The sequence below is a fragment of the Microtus oregoni genome, unplaced genomic scaffold, assembly GCF_018167655.1.
Source record: "Microtus oregoni isolate MIOR12 unplaced genomic scaffold, Mior012 000047F_ref0000412, whole genome shotgun sequence".
Classification (NCBI taxonomy): Eukaryota; Metazoa; Chordata; class Mammalia; order Rodentia; family Cricetidae; genus Microtus; species Microtus oregoni.
In genome coordinates, this window is record NW_024543221.1 from 15,119,164 (window position 1) to 15,137,431 (window position 18,268).

The 18,268-nt window shown below is 47.6% G+C and overlaps 1 long non-coding RNA gene across 1 annotated transcript in view; it reads left to right on the forward strand.

The window, feature by feature from the left end:
* LOC121435760 overlaps window positions 1-15,484 on the forward strand; it is a 61,510-nt gene extending 46,026 nt beyond the window's left edge. Inside the window, exons 2-3 of the long non-coding RNA XR_005972608.1 lie at window positions 2,713-2,876; window positions 15,262-15,484. This is a non-coding gene — a long non-coding RNA (uncharacterized LOC121435760). The remainder of the gene's footprint in view (window positions 1-2,712; window positions 2,877-15,261) is intronic.
* Window positions 15,485-18,268: the final 2,784 nt, after the last annotated feature.

Here is an 18,268-nt window from a genome sequence, read left to right on the forward strand (position 1 = left end):
GGAGTTTCCCAATGGTATGGGGTTGCCTTGTCTGTCTTTTATTGATCTGCATTCATTGGTCCAATGTCAGCCTTTGCCACACTTTCTATATATACCTGAAGGCTGAATCTTCCTGTTCTTGCCATTCCCAGAGCAGATATTATTCCTAGGAATTCCCTATCTATAATCCCTTCTCAGATGTCCTATTCTACAACAGTTAAAACATTTGGCATTTTGATGCCTCCTCATACCTTTGGAAATTGCTTCTCCTGCCCAAGATTCAGTATTATAGTTAAATGTCTCATTGTTCATTGTATGCAGGATCCATTCATCCATAGGTGCTGATCTAACCTTTAAAGGCCCAAGTATATTTTGCATACTAAGCTGGCATTTTCAAAACCCAGAGATTCAATAAGTACTCATCTAGCATCTGGGTATGTTACTCCTATTTGTACAGTCTTAGTTAATCTTTGTAAGAAGTCACTAAAGGGTTCTCTCTGGCCCTGTTTATTTTCCTAGTTCCTGAATCCTGTTCCAAGCATTTAAGGCTGTTTGTGGCATAGGGACAAGATTTGTTCATTGTAAAGAGCTTGAGCTTGTGGGTCAGCATAAGTGCTCTTACCAAGAATTTGATCTTGGGAAGTCTCAAGTTTTTTTGCTTTTCCCCGTTGTTCTAAAATTTTAGCATCTTCCCTGAAATAACATTTAAACATCAGTTGAGGCCCATCATCGAGGATTGCTGAAACTAACTGAAGCCAGTTGGTGGTGTAACTTTAATTCTAGAAGCCCATATCTTTACCATCTCCCTAACGAATGCGGAATACAAGCCATAAATTACAACAGCTTGCTTAATTTATTTTAGATAATTCATTCCTATAGGTATCCATCTACCTTCTTTGGATCCTTTTGAGCCTTTAGAACTTGATGCTTTGTCAGAGTAGATTACAGGTTGGAAGTAAAACCCTGGGTAAGTCATCTCTTACCCAGCTATGTTTAATCCTGTCCTTGTACCTTTATCCCCTGCTCATCAGCTCAAATAATTTCCAAAATCATTTCAAATCTTTTTACTACTGTGTTTTGTAAAACCAGAATCTTCTAGCCTGTATATATCGCTAGTGATTTCATTGAAGCACCTAGCTTCTGGTTCTCATTCTGCACATGGGATTCCAAGGTCTGAAATTTTTCCTTTAAAAATAACATCCCATCTTTGGATAGCATGCAGATTGCCATCCTGGAGAGATACTCTATCTGCTATCCTAAAATTCTTGATGGCAATATTGTCTGCAATTATATTACTTTCAAGTTTATTGATTTATTAATAAAATATTTACCTGGTATGAGGTCCAGTAAATTATCTTAGGGGTAATAATCTTTATTGCTCAGCAGTTGTCGTGTTGACTAGCGGCAGTGCAACCAGTGGCAATACGAATGGTCCTGAGCCGCTTTGGTTTCCCCCCTGGTGCTGGTTAAATACTGAGAAATGTGCTTTGCCTGACAAATTAAAAGCAATTAAATCAATTCCATACGTGGAGCAAGAAGCCCAGAACTCACGGGCAGGGAGCACAAACCAGAAGCTGTGTAAGTCGCCAGAGGCAGGGAATGTGGGGTGGGAAGTGCATGAGCTTGGGAAATTTCCAAGTTGCCACAGGCAGTTAGCTCTGCTGTGGTGGGGTTTTTACAAAAAACCACTTAGGTAAAAGCAAACAAGCAGGCAGGAGTGGGAAACTTTCTCGGCTGTGGACTGCCTAGGCCTTTAAGCCAGTCCACCCAGTAGGTGTGGAATTCGGATCCACATGGGGCACCAGATGAAGAGGGACGCTTAAAAGAAATCCCACAGCACTCAGAATTGAGCATAACAGAGGGTTGTTCATTTAGGGGTATCACAAATCACGGTCCTCTGCTCAAACGGGAAACAGCAACTGAATCCCACGGCCAGAAGAGAGACCTGAAGCACTTTACCTCGGCATATGTAGCATAAGAGGCCACGCCCAAGTGGGTGGGTAACTTCAAACCTACTAGCTGTAGGAATTCCTACAGCACGCCTCTGCCCCCCATGTGCTGGGACTCATAGTGTGTACAATCATGACACCCCTCACATGGCTTTTTATAATACCTGTCATACATGACTGCTGCCACACAGCTCAGAAACACAGTAAGAGCTCCCGGGCCACAGCATCCTGGACACGGACAGCTTGCAGCTCAGCTAAGACCTGCCCAGGAGTCTGACTGACAGCTTTACTCTACCTAATCCACGCTTACATTAAAGCCCCATAGGCCAGTGCTGTGGGGGTAACAGACCCCCATCCCCCTCATTGTCCATCCACCCCACTGACACAGAATTACCTGGTAACTCTGGCTTGGCCTGGACCCGTGCTTCTGCAGTGCCCCTTTTCTTGCTTTTGTTTCCATGGGCACCTTTTGGCATTTGCTCTCTGGCTGGGTCCTTACTCCCTTGTGTAATCAGGCTCTGGTGGCCAATGCTATGATGAATGGGCTTCCTCAGGCAAGGAGGCAGTGACTGAAACCCTGCCAGCTGTGTGGCCTCAGCTTGCACCGCACTCCCCCAGGATGAGCCTGTGTGTCACAGCACTGGGCAGCAGTTCCTGGAGGCAGCGAGCCCTTTGCTCGAGCCATGGCCTCTCAAGTGGTTATAATTTCATTTGGCTGCTAATTGGTTGGCCTGTTGCATCACACTGCCCTGACCCCTTCTTTATACTGGATTTTTTTTTTCAGGAATACTTGTGTGAGGATGAAGCTATCTCAGAATGACTGATGTGAATGATGAAAACAAGGCTGCATGTTTTAGCAGGGAACATCTGTCCTCTTGCTGGTCCAGAGGAGGAGGGACCAATGCGGTAGCCTGTGAGCCCAGCACCTAAACCTTGGTGGAGAGCAGGGTCAGTCTTATTTTAAAATTCACTTTAAATTAACATGTATATATATGTGTGTGTGTGTGTGTGTGTGTGTGTGTGTGTGAGAGAGAGAGAGAGAGAGAGAGAGAGAGAGAGAGAATGAACAACTTGCAAAATCCATGGTCTCTTCTTTTATTGTGTGAGTTCCAGAAGTTGAACTCAGGTCACCAGGCTTGGCTGTAAGCTCCTTTACCTGCTGAGCCGTCTTGCTTGTCTTCATTTAACACATTAAAAATGTTTACTCTTATTTTATGCACATGAATGTTTACCTGCATGTATGTAATTGTAAACACCACATGTGCCTGGTGCCCACAGAAGGCAGAGGAAGTAATAAGAACCCTTTGAACAGGAATTAGAGACAGTTGTGCGCTGGGAACCGAGCCTAGTACCTAGGAGCTGTCTCTCCAGTTCTCATTCAACACTTTTTTAAGTGAACACATGTTGTGTGCCAGGCACTGGGTATATGACATTAATCAATATAGACAACAAGCTTGGCCCACATAAGGCAGATCTTATGTGATGAGAGTGGGTGTGTCACAAACTACTATCAGAAAGAAAGGGGGAGAAGAACCCGACCTCAGGGACACTTCTCAGTACCCACACAGCCCCCAGCTGAGCAGGTACTGACTCCTTGGTCTCAAGTTTGACTCTCACAGCCCAGACATACGTGATAAGGACTAGTATAAAGAAAGACACCCCCCCCCCAGAGTCACACCCAAATCTTTGTTTTTGGAGACAGGGTTACTCTGTGAAACAGTCCAGGAAATCACTACGTAGGCCTGGCTGGCCTTGAACTCACAGAGATCCACCTATTCCTCCCAAGTGCTGAGATTAAAGGCGTGTGCCACTATCGCCCGGCCTCACTCCCAAACCTTAACGGCGGAAGAGCTGTTGCCCAGGTGGTGGACTCCATCTCCCCTGCCAGAACATACTGTCTGCCAGGGCATTTTCTCCTCTGTCTCTCCAATCCTGACTGTAAAACCAGATATTCCAGTCTACACTGTACAGTGGGGCAGTCAGTCGGCTGACAGACCAGGACAGACCTGGCAGCCTGGGCCTGTGATAGAGGGGCAAGGAGCCGCACCCCACCCTCAGTTAGAACAAGAACAGTCCTCTCAACCATTGCCTTATTACCCTGGGGCAGAATCACCTTCAAGAATCTCTTGTCTTTTTTCAGTCACCCAGTTTCTTTGACTGAGACATACTCTGAATTTATTTGTTGTTGATGGTGGTGGTATTTTTTTTTGTTTGAGGCAGGTTTTCCTGTGGCTCAGGCTGGCCTTGAACTCACATAGTTGAAGATAATCTTGAATTCCTTATCTTCCTGCCTCCACCTCCCAAGTGGGGATTATAGGCAGGTGCCATCATGCCTGGTTCTATTGCAGTGCTCGGGATTGAGAGCCTAGGGCTCGGTCCATGCTGGGTAAGCACTCTGCCAGCTGATTGGTGCTCATCACTTGTCGCCTGAACACAGGGAGGGCTGGGGTCTAGTGATGCCCGTGTTCCATATCCCGGGATCTGGGCGCTGCTTGGCCCTGCCCACATTGCATTGCACAGCTTTCTGCATTTTGTTTCAGCAAAGCCCACCTGCCCATCATTGCCTGACCACTTTTCATTTTGCATCCTAGGCCTTTGCTGGGTTAGCATTCTTGTCTGGATGTGTTTTCCCTGGTTTGCCAGTTCACTGTCATTGACCAAGCTGGGTGACTGTGGACGACTCCACCCTTTCTACCTCTGATGTGTCTCAGAGGACCCACAGTTCTGTGGTTTTGGAGTGCAGGCAGCTGGGTATAGACCTTCTCTTCCAATTGACTCTCTGGTCTCTAGAGCCTGCCAAAGCGTATGACATACAATAGGTGCTTAATCATGATTAAAAAAATGAAGTGAAAAGTGAGAAGGTCACAAAAGAGAAGACAAAGATGGAGAGCAAGCCCAGGGTCAGAGGAAGAAGGGATGGGGGCTGTCATCTTGTTACACTGCAGGAAGAGTTGGCTGACTTGCCTCCCCTTTCTTCCTTTCTCTTCTAGCTAACACTTCAGTTGCCTCAGCTGTTGTTCTTTTTTAAAAAATGCTGCAAGATCCCCGCGGCAGTAGGCAGCAGAAATGCTATAGGTCCCAAATGGTGGCAGCGGGCCATGTGGTGGCAGGCAGCGGGCTCTGGGAGCAGCCAGTCACAGAGCGGCGGCCCGAGCGGTGGTGGCCGGCCATGTGGCAGCAGACAGTGGGTGCTGGTCCCCGAGCAATGGCTGCCGGTTCCAGAGCGGCAGCCCGAGCGGTGGCGGCGGGCCATGTGGGGGCAGACAGTGGGCCCCAGGCAGAGACGGCTGCTGGTCTCAGAGCAGTGGTGGTGGGCCATGTGGCAGCAGGCAGTGGGCCCCAGGCAGAGTAGGCTGCTGGTCCCTGAGCAATGGCTGGTTCCAGGCAGGGAGACACATGGCGGGCGGGCAGAAGACAGAAACATGGATAGACACGACATGCAGGGTGAGGTTGAATGTTTATTCAGGGGGTTATGGAGGAGGAAGGGTGAAGAGGGGGACAGAGAGAGAGGGAGAGAGAGCGAGAGAGAGAGAGAAGAGGAGAAAGAGACAGAGAAGGGAGAAGAGAGAAGTGGGGAGAGAGGCAGAAGCGAAGCTGCCTCTCCGAGAGGAAGATGGAAAAGAGAACGAGCTCAGGCCGGAAGCTGAAGATCAGCCTGCCTCAGCGGATGGGGAGGGGAATGGGTGTGGCTTGTTTCTTAAAGCGACAGGAAAGCACAACATTCCCAGGTCTTCCTTATAATAAAAAGCAGGAGACCAGGCATCACAGCCCAAAGGAACTGGGGCAGCGAACTCTCAAGACTGCTTCTGGCTGATTGTGGGCGTCGTCTTTGGGGGGGGGCGCAAGAGAAGGCTGGGTGCTGGTCACATCCTGGCATAGCTGGTCTCTTTACTTCTGACCGATGTCTGTGGCATGGGAATGTCTGGTGTCCGTAAGGTATTGGCAGAACAAAGAACAAAGTTAAATTAAGGGAAAAAAATTTTAGGACCAGGGAATTGTGGGGGATGTATCTGACCTGTTTAAGGTGGATCCTTTTAATCATCTTGTTCTTCATGACCCTTCTTGGTGAGGCCAGACTTTTCCTGCTGTTCTGACATCTAAGAGATGCTACATCTGGTCAGATATGATGGGATTTGGGGGAGACACGCTGAACACCCACAATTTCTAGCTCCTCTGTTTACAACAGTTTCTTTCTGGCTGATGGAAGCCCTCCACTGGATCAAACCTGTACCACTCGTTTGTTCTCATCAGCCAACTCCAGCCCACCCCATCTCTCCAGGGGAGGCTTCTTGGACTAGTTCCTGGTTCCTCTCATGCTTCAGCAGCCCAGCACACTCCTGCTATGTTCACTGAGGCCTTTGTCTTCTGACCTGAATGTTTGTGCGTCAACCAGTTAATCAGATGTCATTGGGGGGGCAGGAACTGCTGTGACTGAAGGAGATTCAAGAAAACAAGGCAGGGCCCCTGTGCTTAGAGAGTGTTCGTGGGTGGAAAGGGCAGGTTAGTACAGAAGTTTGCATATTGGACGTCATCTTATAGCTTCAAGACCTGTGTGGAGCCTGTTATATAGCAAGGGCAATCAGCAACACCTCAAGGCCTCACTGTACCCTTTTCTGCCTCCCATGCTACCCCTTTGGCAGCTGTTCAGAGTCCAGGGAGTAAACTGCTTGAGAAGAATTTGGTGACTTTAATACTTGGCCACATCCAGATCTCCCTTGGTGACGGCTGATGCAGGACCATGAACTTAAGAGTTGTTGGAGACTGAATTTAGGATCTGACGCACCCACACTCAAAGCCTGGTAATGCCATAGCTTGAGCCTTGGGGAAATTGTCACAGTTTGCCTCAGCTTCTCTCCTGTCAAGTAGGACACAAGTACCTGGCTCATGTGCTAGCCACGAATCAACTGGTGACCACCTTTCAAGAGAAGCAGCAAGAGGGTTGGTCACAAAGGAGAGAACGGGAAAGGCAGGCAGTAAGCCAGAAAGGCTAGTGGCACTGACTGGAGTTGAGAAGGCCAACAACCGTGTTCTGGGACACTTGCTGCGTGCTGGCCCTCTGCTCAAAGCCTCATACTGCCCAGATTACAGCAAGAGAGAGCCTAAAGAGATTAAAGAATCTGTCTGACATCGCTCAAAGCCAGGATTTGAACCCTAACTCCTGGCTACCAAACCCTGCCCCATCCCTCTCCAGTGCTGCCAGTGAGGGCTGAGAAGCCAGGATCTATCTGTCCCAGCAGGGCCTGAGGTGTAGCGCCTGCACAATGGGAGGGTACGCGAGCCAGGAACTAGGCTGGAGATTTAAAAACACACGCACACAGTCAGAGACACAGGGACACAGGTCATCCTTGAAACAAGAATGCCAACTTTATTGTACTCCAGGAAAGCCTATATAGGGATCCTTAACCAATAGCCACGCCCCAGCTCTTGGGATTTTCACCTGTAAAACCCACCAGAATTCACTTGCCCGCCATAAGGAACTCATGAGGGCCTCATGCTCAGAGCAGCTGCAGGCAAAGGAAAACAAGTTGTTTCTCTCCAGCAGGCAAAGGGTCCAAGGCAGGGAAAGAAAGTCAAGGGGTCAGGGGCCCGCAGCCCCCAACACTGAGGCAGACAGAGATCCTCTTCCTATGAACTCTCCACACCCACCTCTGTAAAATGCTGATGAGCTGCCAACTCCAAACAGCTATGGTCATGTGACCGGTGGCCCTCCTCATTCTCCAGAACTCTGCAGGAAACGCTAAGAACTGGGAATGCCTCTGTCCCTTCAGCTGAACTGTTGGGACAGTTCCAGGATAAGTGGGCTATGAGGAAGAAATTCATCAGACTTATCCCTGTGGGAGGAGAATGAGGGACAGTGGTCAGGCTGATGCCTCCAACAAGCTGTCCTGGGTCTGATTTCCTCCCACATGCCAGACCTGAGACCTAGCATAGGTGGGGACAGGAGGAGGAGGGGAAGCTGTGACCAGCTAGGGAGAAAGAATTTTCTTAAATTTCACACTAAACATGTGGGTCTAGAATTACCTTTTTGTTTGCCACCTTGTGTCCCAGGAGGCTAGAGCTTGCCCTCCCCAGGATGGGTCAGCCAGCAGATATTTCAGAGCCTGGGGGAGATTTCTTGTTCTGCCTTTGAGTCAGAAGATGACGAGAGAGAGAGAGAGAGAGAGAGAGAGAGAGAGAGAGAGAGATCCAGTTAAATGCATCAGTTCTTCTGAGACTGGGATTGTTCTTTTCTCTTAAAATTGTGTAACACCATTTTCATGAGGAAAAAAATGTAGTCTTAAGAATTAGTCATAGACTTGGCCACTGAGAAGAGCCCGTGTGGGAAACACATTCAAGGAGTGGGAAGCCATCTCTTCAGAAATATCTGCTATTCTCCACGCAAGGCTGGGCTCTCCTGCTTGGTGGGCAGGCAAGATTCTGGGGTCTTTCTCCTTTGGCAGCTACATGGAGTCTCCCTGACTCTACCTTCTTTCTCCCTGCGTTCAATTTGGTTTTCCCACCTAGCTATATTCTACCCTACAATAGGTCAAAGCAGATTCTTTATTAACCAATAGTAATAAAACATATTCACAGCATACGGAGGGGAATCCCACATCACAAAATGGACCAGGTGAAAACTAGAAGTCACAAAAGAAGCACTGAGCAACAGCCGTGGAGTATATAGTACCAGTTTCTATGACACTCACTCCTATCTTAGAAGAAACTGTCTGGATTTTTCTCACATCCTAGTGTCTCCTTATTCTAATCATAATTTCATCAAGATGTTACTTCTGAACCCAAACTGTATTAGAAGCACGCCCATTGGAAGAGAGAGCACCCTAGAGGTGTGATACTTAACCAAATTTTGGGAGGGAAGACCTCTGAAAATCTGACGGAGGCTGTAAACTAGAGACGTGCGTGCTGGGGCTGGAGAGGGCTCCCTGGTAAGGAGCAAGTTCTGCTCATATGGGTCACATTTGTGTTGCTTTGATGAGCTATCCTGACAAAAGGGCTCATGGAAGCTGGGATTCTTCTAGCTGATCACATTAGTCAGAAGTGATGCTGCATTTAACTTCTGCCATGTTCTGAAAGCACCCCTTAGATATGCTATCAGAACATGAGGGGCATCCCAGCCAACAGCTAGCGTCAAGCACAAGATGCCAACCAGGCCCCCAGCTCAGGAAAACGTAAGTAAGGCACAGAGGAGCCATCAGCTACAGTCAAGGGAAATGACGAACGCCATCTTCAGCCCCTGTTCCATGATGCAAACCCCACTGTACCCACCAAAACTGAAGCTACAAAGCCAGTCAGCTGAAAAGATGAAGAAGGTTTGTATGCTAGCACTGGGTAGGATACAGGGGGCTCAGGGAGCAGCTACTGACTACAGCTGGAGAAGGTTTGTTTCCGAGAGGAAAGTGATGAGACACCCTGGCTTTGATTGACACCTAACACCTCATATACCCAGCTTGGTGGTACACACCTTTAGTCCCAGCATTCCAGAGGGGAAGGCAGGAAGATCAGAAGTACATCATCATCCCAGACTACATAGTGAGTTTAAGGCCAGCCTGGGATACATGAGACCTTGTCTCAAATAATAAAAAACAAACCACATACACACATGTATACATACATGCGCATGAATGAAACAAAAACAATTTTTTGCTAAAGTCTCTGGAACTAAATTTCTGGGTTTAATGTCTATGTTCAGTGATAGCAGATCCTGACTGAGTCACTGAACTGGCTGAGCAATAGTTTTATCTGTCTTACCCAAACAATATGAGGATTAAATATAATTTCTGTTCAGGGGCTGGCACAGAATAGGTATCCAATAAATCATAGGCATTCTGACTATTAAGATTTGTGAGAAATTCAGTGTGGAGTCAGAATGTATTCCACTGTTCTAGGTTTGGAAGGAATCAAGACAGCCTGACAAAGAGGGGAGAGAAGCAGGGCAGAGAGCCGGGTTAAATGCCACCCTGTGTGGTCAGTAAGTTCCAGCATTGCTAAGCTGGAGATGTTCTGCGGGTTCCTGCCCCTCCTTCCATATTTCGGTTATTACTTGCCTTTTAGGGCGGGTTACCAGAAGCTGGGTCATAGCAGAGTGACTTTTCACACAAAGGCCTAATTCATTCCCAAACATGCCTCCAGGTTTTTCTTCCAACACAATCACCCCAAACAACAAGCTGCCCTATGCATGGAGCCCAGGAGCAGCCTGAGCATGGCTATCGCGTGCAGAATCCTGCTTCAGGTCAAGCTGAGGGCTGGAGTAAGGCAGAGAGGTCCTGTCCTGACCTCCCACAGGCCTGGGCTCTGAGAAGCCCACTATGATTCTGCACCCCACCAGCTGGCCTCTGTGGGGCCCAGTGTGGAGCTTCTAGTCTAAATGAGTGCATAAGTGTTTATCAAGTGGAGTGAATGGGAGACGTCTCTAGATGCTAGCCACAGTTCTGGAGACGAGACTTAAACTAAACTTAACTTTGTCTTTTCTACATGTTTCCAATTGTCCACAATGACCACCTGTTCCCTTTATAATTTTGGTTAGGAACAACAATGTAATCGGACATGGTATAGCACACACCTTTAATCCTGGCACTAGGTAGTTAGAGACAGGCAAATTTCTGTGAGTTCAAGGCCAGCCTGGTGTACTTAGTTCTAGCATAATCAGGGCTGTGTAGAGAGACCCAGAATCATGAAGATGATGATGCCGGCATGAACAAAAGGTACAGAATTCATGAAAGAAAGGAAGCTCCCAGGGCTCTGTAACAGGAAGGCTGCTTGTTCGTCCTGCTGCCCAGTTCCTAGCTGCCTATCTAGCTTACAACCAAAATAAATCACACAAAACAGTATCAATTAAATTACTGCTTGGTCCATTAGCTCTAACTTCTTATTGGCTAACTCTTACATCTTAATTTAACCCATCTCCATTAATCTGTGCATCATTACGAGGTTGTGGCCTACCATCAAAGTTTCGGCACGTCTATCTCTGGCTGCAGTGGTTCCATGGCATCTTGCTCTGACTCAGCCCTTCTTCCTCCCAGAATTCAGTTCCTTCTTCCCTGCCTACCTAAGTTCTGCCCTATCAACAGGCCAAGGCAGTTTCTTTATTCATTAACCAAAAAAAGCAACATACAAACAGAAGGACCTCCCACACCATTTCCCCTTTTCTGTTTAAACAAAAAGGAAGGCTTTAACTCTAACATAGTAAGATGACATATAACAAAACAGTTATCAAGAAAGAATTATAATTACAATATCTACTTTATCTTTTATCATAACTAAGGAAAACTATATTATGACTATCTATTCTTCAACTCCAACAAAGACTCCAGAAAGATATAATATTACATAAGTAAACAGGAAATACATTGTAAGCAATTTTCAAAACTCTAGAATTGACAGAGACATTTCGCTACCTGGACAGTCACCCAAAGTTCTGCACCGTTGGGGCATCCATCTTCAGCCCATAGGCCCATAGTATCCAGCAGACTTTTCCATGAAGCAGGAAATGTCAAAGACAGTTCCACCTATACTGGCAGTTTGTCCGTCACATTTTTGTGTGTGTGTGTGTCCTGCAGAATGTCTCACAGACTCTTTCATGAAGCAGGAACCCTGAAGGATTGTCTCATGTTTAGGCAAGCTTAGCAGTCATTTCTCTGTGGGTTCTGCATGTTCAGTTTTTACAGCATATCATGAAGCAATCCAGACAAGAGCAGTTTCTTGCCCAAATGGCTAAGGAGCCTCTCGGATGCCCATCTTCGTCTCAAAGTAAGTGGTGCTGCCAGGAGCAGATGTGTCTCATTGTCATGATAGGTCCTAAGTTATTAAACATTTAAAATGCCATATTCTGAAGGTCTCTGAAAGATTTGAAGAATACCTAACTGAAATATATCTCTATACATCTAGAAAATCTAATTAATATGACTACAAGCTTAACTATTACTGATGAGTATCTATTAACTTACATTTCTTAATTATACATTACATTTTAAATGAGCTAAACAAACACAATACCTTAATCAAGATCAGAAATACATATACATATAACAAAATTGTCCTCAAATTTGTATCAATAAACCAAGATCCATACCAATGCAAATTATTCATATCTATATCATATTCCCCTTTAAATGTAAACAAACATTACAGACAATATTTGGGGATATGGGCGTATATTTGTTCATATTGATTCCTGCTGTTTGGGGTCACTGTTAATCAGGTGTGCTAGGTTCATCTTAGTCAGCAGTTGGGTGAAGTAATTTTTTGAGGGTGTTCACAGCAACCTTTCAGGGGGTTTTGTTCCATGAAAACATATTAGTCTAGAAGCAATCAGTGGGTTCTCATCTTCTGTGAAAACAAAAGAAGAACCTCTTTTCCAAAGCACCATATCCTTAGGCCCAAATTCTGAAGTCAAGATACCTTTATAATATACATGGTGGTTTAACTTAGCAGTTCATACAATGAAATGTCTCTCTGTAGTTAGCTCATTCACAGTCAAAAAATTCAAAGATAACACAATAATATACATAATCCAGACTCTTATTCTATGGTCAATCTTTATGTGTCTTACTTTTTTTTACTCCCCTTAATCTATGACTGTCTATACTTTCCTCCCAACCCGGAGTAGGCACACAAACACCTGGGCCCACAAATGCCACTGAAATGCTCCATAGCCAGAGTTTGCACTGGCAGCATGGCTCAGGAAGCCGCTTTTAAAACCATGCAGCTTTTTTTCTGCTACAGCTGAATCAGGGAAACCTCTCTTAAAGGAGCTGTGGTACGCTGCCAGCAAACAGCAAGGAACTGTGTTAAACTCTGTATTATTTTGTGTCTAGAATTCCTTTTCAAACTATCTCGGGTTTCTTTTAAGTGTCCTTCTTCAGGGCTTTTAAGAGATAAGTTACTTTCAGCTGAGAATTTTGTCCCTCTGGCCCCTAGAATGCTATGTCCATAAAAATTCTGCAGACTCACTGATTAAAACATCCTGATTGCAGAGAGTTGAAATGTCTCAGCTCCAGAGTCAGAGTCATTGGGGCTGTCTGAACTCCTCAGTAGTCCGACTAACATCCTTCTCATAACACAAACCTTTGGGATGTGTCAGCAGAACACCAGCTTCCACCAAGCCCACTGAAACCTCAATGGAATGTGTCCCCCCACCAGATATTCCCTCCTTTGCTGAATCCTTCCTACCTGTTGTCCCCATCAGTGTACGTGGTAATAATGATTTATGACAAACTTTGATCTGTGGCTATAACAGTCCATGTAGGGCTGGGGATAGGGCTCAGTGGGTGAAGTGTTCCCCTAGCATGCATGAAACCCAACACATGAAAGGTAGAGAGAGGAGGAGTTTAGAGTTATCCTCAGGTCCATTCCGAGTTCAAAGACAGCCTGGGCTACATGAGATCCTGTCCCCCCAATGCAAACAAAACATGTTCATGTAATCATGTCTACAGTAGAACAGGTCATTTGGGACCTCTGAATCCATGTTTCCAGGCTCTGGCCATCATACTGGGCTCAGAATTTGTTCCCTTTGGAGTGAGAACTGTGCTGTGGACCAACACCACCAGCTCCCTTTGGGGCCTGGATATGTGGAAACAGTTGGGACGTGGGCCTGGCTGGGCCCAGAGACAGTCCAGAGCCCTTATTGTTGTCACTAACCTGGCCCTGTGGCTAAATCCCATGTGTCTCTGTTCTGCTCGCAGCAGTTTCAAAGTGCCTTACATTGGGGCCTGGGTTGGCTTTGGGGAGACTGGTATAGCTGAGGAGTGCCATCCTGATTGCAGAGGTAACTTTCCTTTCCTGGTAACTCTTCCACCCCCTCCTCAAGCTCTGGACCCCAACCCTGTCTTTGCTCCTCTCTTCCGGTCCCACCCTTCCATCATGGTGCCCTTGACTCCTTTCATCAACCTGCTCCTCCACTTGCAGTCTTCCATTTCCAGGCCGCTGCACCAGCCTCACCCTCTTCTTAAAGCTTGACGTGAACAAGTGACTTTAAGTCCATTCATACGCTGGGGCTACTGACATGATCCCGAAGACAAATCGTGGGAATCTTGGGAGTGCCAAGCCCAAGTAAGAAGCCCTAGGTCCTGCTGCTCCCCAAATGCAAGGTCACCCCTATGGAGATCCTCAAAACTGTGGGTTTGCTCTGGTAGAGAGTCTTCCATGGTCTGCTTCCAAGCTTTGCATCTACATCGCCCCTTTATGGAGCCAGCAGAAAGAATGGCTTGCTGTCTCCTACCCTCTGCCCTTCAGCTTCCTCCTCCTGGGAATTTCATCTCCAGACCCTTGTGCAAGCTGTTTCCTCATTCTAAATGTCATCTCTGCTGTCTTCATGGGCGTGAGCTCTCCCTCTTTGTTCAAAACGTCACAGGGTTCCTGCTCTCCTCAGTAGCCTCTGCCCTTCTGGATTCTTGTAATTCTCCTTGGCCCCATTGCCTTGTGTCACAATTCCAGGGCTGTAAAGTAGAATGTTGCATATTAGCATGGGAGCTGCAAATCTATGCCTGGAGCTTTGCCACGCAGTCACAGTCAGAGGCAGCTTCCAGGCTGGCCCTTGTTCCTCTGCTGTCGGAGTATAGCTGTGTCCGGGGCTTGGCGTTGGCCTTCCCTCTCCACCACCATCTTGGTGGATTCACCAAGTCTACCTTTGAGTCAGCAAGAGCTACATGGGCCACTGCAGCCCAGACCCCTACTGAGCTCACTTGCTGTCTGCTACCCACTGGCTCCTTGTAGGGATGTCTGAGAGGATCACCATCCTCATAGGTCAAAAACCAGTCCTCCATCTCTTCTCCTCCTACAGTGAGTGATGGCAGTGCCACCATTGCTTAGGGCACACACTTGGAGCCACAGTTGACTTCTGTTTCTTTGAAGCTCAGGACATTTCCCTGCCCGCCGTTCTGCTGTAAGCCACAGCTAGCCCTCGCCTGCTTTGTGGTACCTTTAATGCATCCCTACTTCTTCCTGTGTTTCTGTAATCTGAGGAACTACCTCGGCAGCCTGATCTTCTGGGAAGTCAAAACTCAGCTCTCAGCCTTCCGATGGTCTCATGTCTCAGTTCAGTTCACAGTAAGAGTTGGCATCCTCGCAGTGCCCGTGTGGCTCCCCAAACAGGGTGTCTCGCTGCCACCAGCCACAGGGGCCTAAAGAACTCCAGATCCGCCCCTACTTCCCAGCCTGGACAGTCTCCTCTCTGCTTAGAACATGTCTTCTTGGTGTCTGCACGGTGCAGCTTCTCCTGTGGGTTTATTCAGGAGGATTTTCTTTACATCCCCACCCAATTTTTCCCCTCTTTTTGTTGGTAACACTTAACTCCAGTCAACCATGCTGTATACCTTTTACTTTATTGTCTTTCTGACAGAACACAAGCTCCTGGGAGGCCAAGTTTTCATCTGGCACTTGGTGGATGCCTGCTGACTATCTTTAAGTGAAGGAATAAGCAGGAATTAATGGTTCAGACGTGCCTGGATTGACGTTTTGGGGAGCAGGTTTTTCTCATCATGTATCAGACTGGATGCCAGGCAATAGCTGGGGGAGACATGCTTCAATTCCTGTTCCTTTGAGTAGTGGCCAGGCCCAGCAGGAGAGGCATCTCAGACAGCGTGGCACACTGCCGCTGGACCCCTGGTGTCTCAGGTAAGTTCCATCTTTTAGTCCCCTTGTTACCGCAGGCTGACAGAATTTCTAGTTTCATGAGCTGTAAATTTAGAAGAAAGCATTAGGTGTGAGGAATGGGTATTTTTAGCCTTTTTGGTTTCTTGGTACGTGCATCTGTAGGAAGCTCGGTCTGTACTTAGTATCAAATCAGGAAGTAAGAGGCGTGAGCGGTGGCTCAGCTTCTCTGGGGGTGACTGCATGAGTCTGTGGTCACTCAGGGTTAGGCCAGAGCAAGTTCCCTGGAAATGGCCCTGCAGAACCTTCCTATTCCCTTTCTTCCATCAGACAGAGGTGCCAATGAGAGTGGAAGGCACTGGGCAGGTCGTGGCCAATTGTGCTCTCAGGAGGGCAGTTGGGACTTAGAGGCTCGGGCACCAGCAACGGCCGTGGGCCATGCTGGGCCATGCCTGTGCCAATGACATGGGACTGACGTCCTCTTTGGGGTTCTCCTCAGGCTGCTCCAGCAAAAAGCCTTGAAAGCTGAGAAGATGAAAACATTCAGGAGGGCAAGGGTCATATGCACATAGAAATGATGTGACAAGAGCACTGGCAGAGGAGTGGTGGGAAGTGGCCTGGTTGGTAATAAAGTCTATAAGACCCCTGCTTGATTTGACTGTCCCCACCAAGGCCTCATGTCACAATATCCATGTGGTGCAGTGTCGTGAAAGCTTGGTCCTTAGTAGGTTGTCCCATCCATGGGTTCATGTGTTTGTCAGCTTTTTCTACCTACAAGAAGGAAGGGCTTATTTGGGTTCACAGTTTCAGAGACTTGGCCCCCATCACCTTTGGGCCTGTGATGAGGCAGAGCATCATGGTTAGTGTATGGTGGAGAAAAGCTGCTCACCTCATGGCAGCTGGGAAGCAGAGAGCTCAGAAGGGCTGGGGTGCTAATGCCCCCCATGAGCGCATGCCCAATGCCCATAGTAACCACATGACCTCCACATTGGGTCCCACCTCTTAAAGGGTCCTCAGAAGATGGGACAAGGCCAATGGTGAGCTTTCTAGCCTTCAGAGCTGTGAGCTAAATGAACCTCTCTTCCTTATGAAATGCCCAGACTCTGGTGTCCTGTCATGGCAAGAGAAGACACGACAAAGCTCACAAGACTTGCCAGTGGGCCTGCCATAGAATGAGACGAGAAGAGAGGCTGTGGTGGTGACTTCTGCGATTTGGGTGGCCAACTCAGTAACCAACAATCTCTTATTATAGTGAGAAGTGAAGTGGGTTGCAGAGTGCTTTGAAGGCGGAGACAGGGTCAGCCTCCATGCAGCTGGGTTCATGAGAGGAGGCCCAGACACGGCAGCCCTGCAGGCCAACACAGGACATACTCTGGGAAGCGGCTGTGGGAAGACTGAGAACCTGGGCTTTGATTTCAGACCGTGCCGATTAGTTGTTTGTCAACACAAGCTCAAGTCACCGGAGAGGAGGGAGCCTCAGCTGAGAGTGTGCCTCCGTAGGACCAGGTATAGGCAAACCCATAGGGCACTTTCTTATTAGTGACTGATGGGGGAGAGCCATCCCTGGCCTGCTGGTCCTGGGTTCTATAAGGAAGCAGGCTGAGCAAGCCATGGGAAACAAGCCAGTAAGCAGCTCCCCCTCCATGGCCTCTACATCCTGTCCCAGGTTCCTGCACTTGTTGAGTTCCTGTCCTGACTTCCTTCAGGGATGAACATAAAGCTAATAACCCTTTCCTCTCGAAGTTGCCCTTGCCATGGTTTTCATCTCAGCAATAATAACCCTGAGCAGGACACGGAGCTAGGCGAATGCTGCGTGGACAGTGCAAACAGTTCCCAGACACTCTTCATCATCTTCCCCAACACCGAACGTGAAGACAGTCATCAATACCAGGAAACTAGCACGAGCTACTGACATCACTGCAGCTCTGCCAGACTGCCCCTGATGCCCAGGTCTGTGGTCCGAGATGGCCCCACAGCTGGCTCTTCAGAGGCCTTCGCTCGTCTGAAAGGTGCTTCCTGGGTGGCTCGTGTGTAGAACGCCCTTACATTTGGCTTTGGCTGGTATCTGATCATGCTGGACACTTGACTGGAACATCATAGTGGATGCTGATCCTTCCAGAGTCTCATGGCAGATGGTCCATGAAGTCCATGTGTTAGACTACCGCTGTGGTAACTCTGGTCACCTGGTCAGGTGCTGTCTGCCAGGCTTTCCACCATAAAGTCACCACCGTCCCCCTTGCCATGTTAAGCATCTCATGAGGAGACACTGACATTATGCAAGCATCCTGTTTCTCATCATATTTCCTCCCACGGATGTTTGTTTCCATTGGTGCCTCTTACTTAAAATAACAGTTGCTGTGCTTGTCAAGTGGCGTATTTGTTTCCACCATGATGACACTATAGACAGGAACATCTGTTCCTTCTCACTCGCTGTTCATTCATTCATTCATATGCTCATTCATTCATTCACATACAGTTATCCCTGCTGTCTCCGGGAGACATGGCTGCCGCCAGGACCCATTGAGCACGCTAACGTTCCTAGAGACTCCAAGTCCCTTATCTGAGATGGTTTGGCATTTGAATATAACTTATGTATCCATTCCTCAGAGCCTCTCCAGCACACTTAGAATGCCTACACAGTGCAGCTGCTGCACAGATAGTTGCTGAATATGTTGCTTAGGGAATGAAAGAAAAACAGTTCAGTAAAGATGGGATTTTTGAAGTAATTTTGGTCTGCAGTTGGTAGAACCTACAGA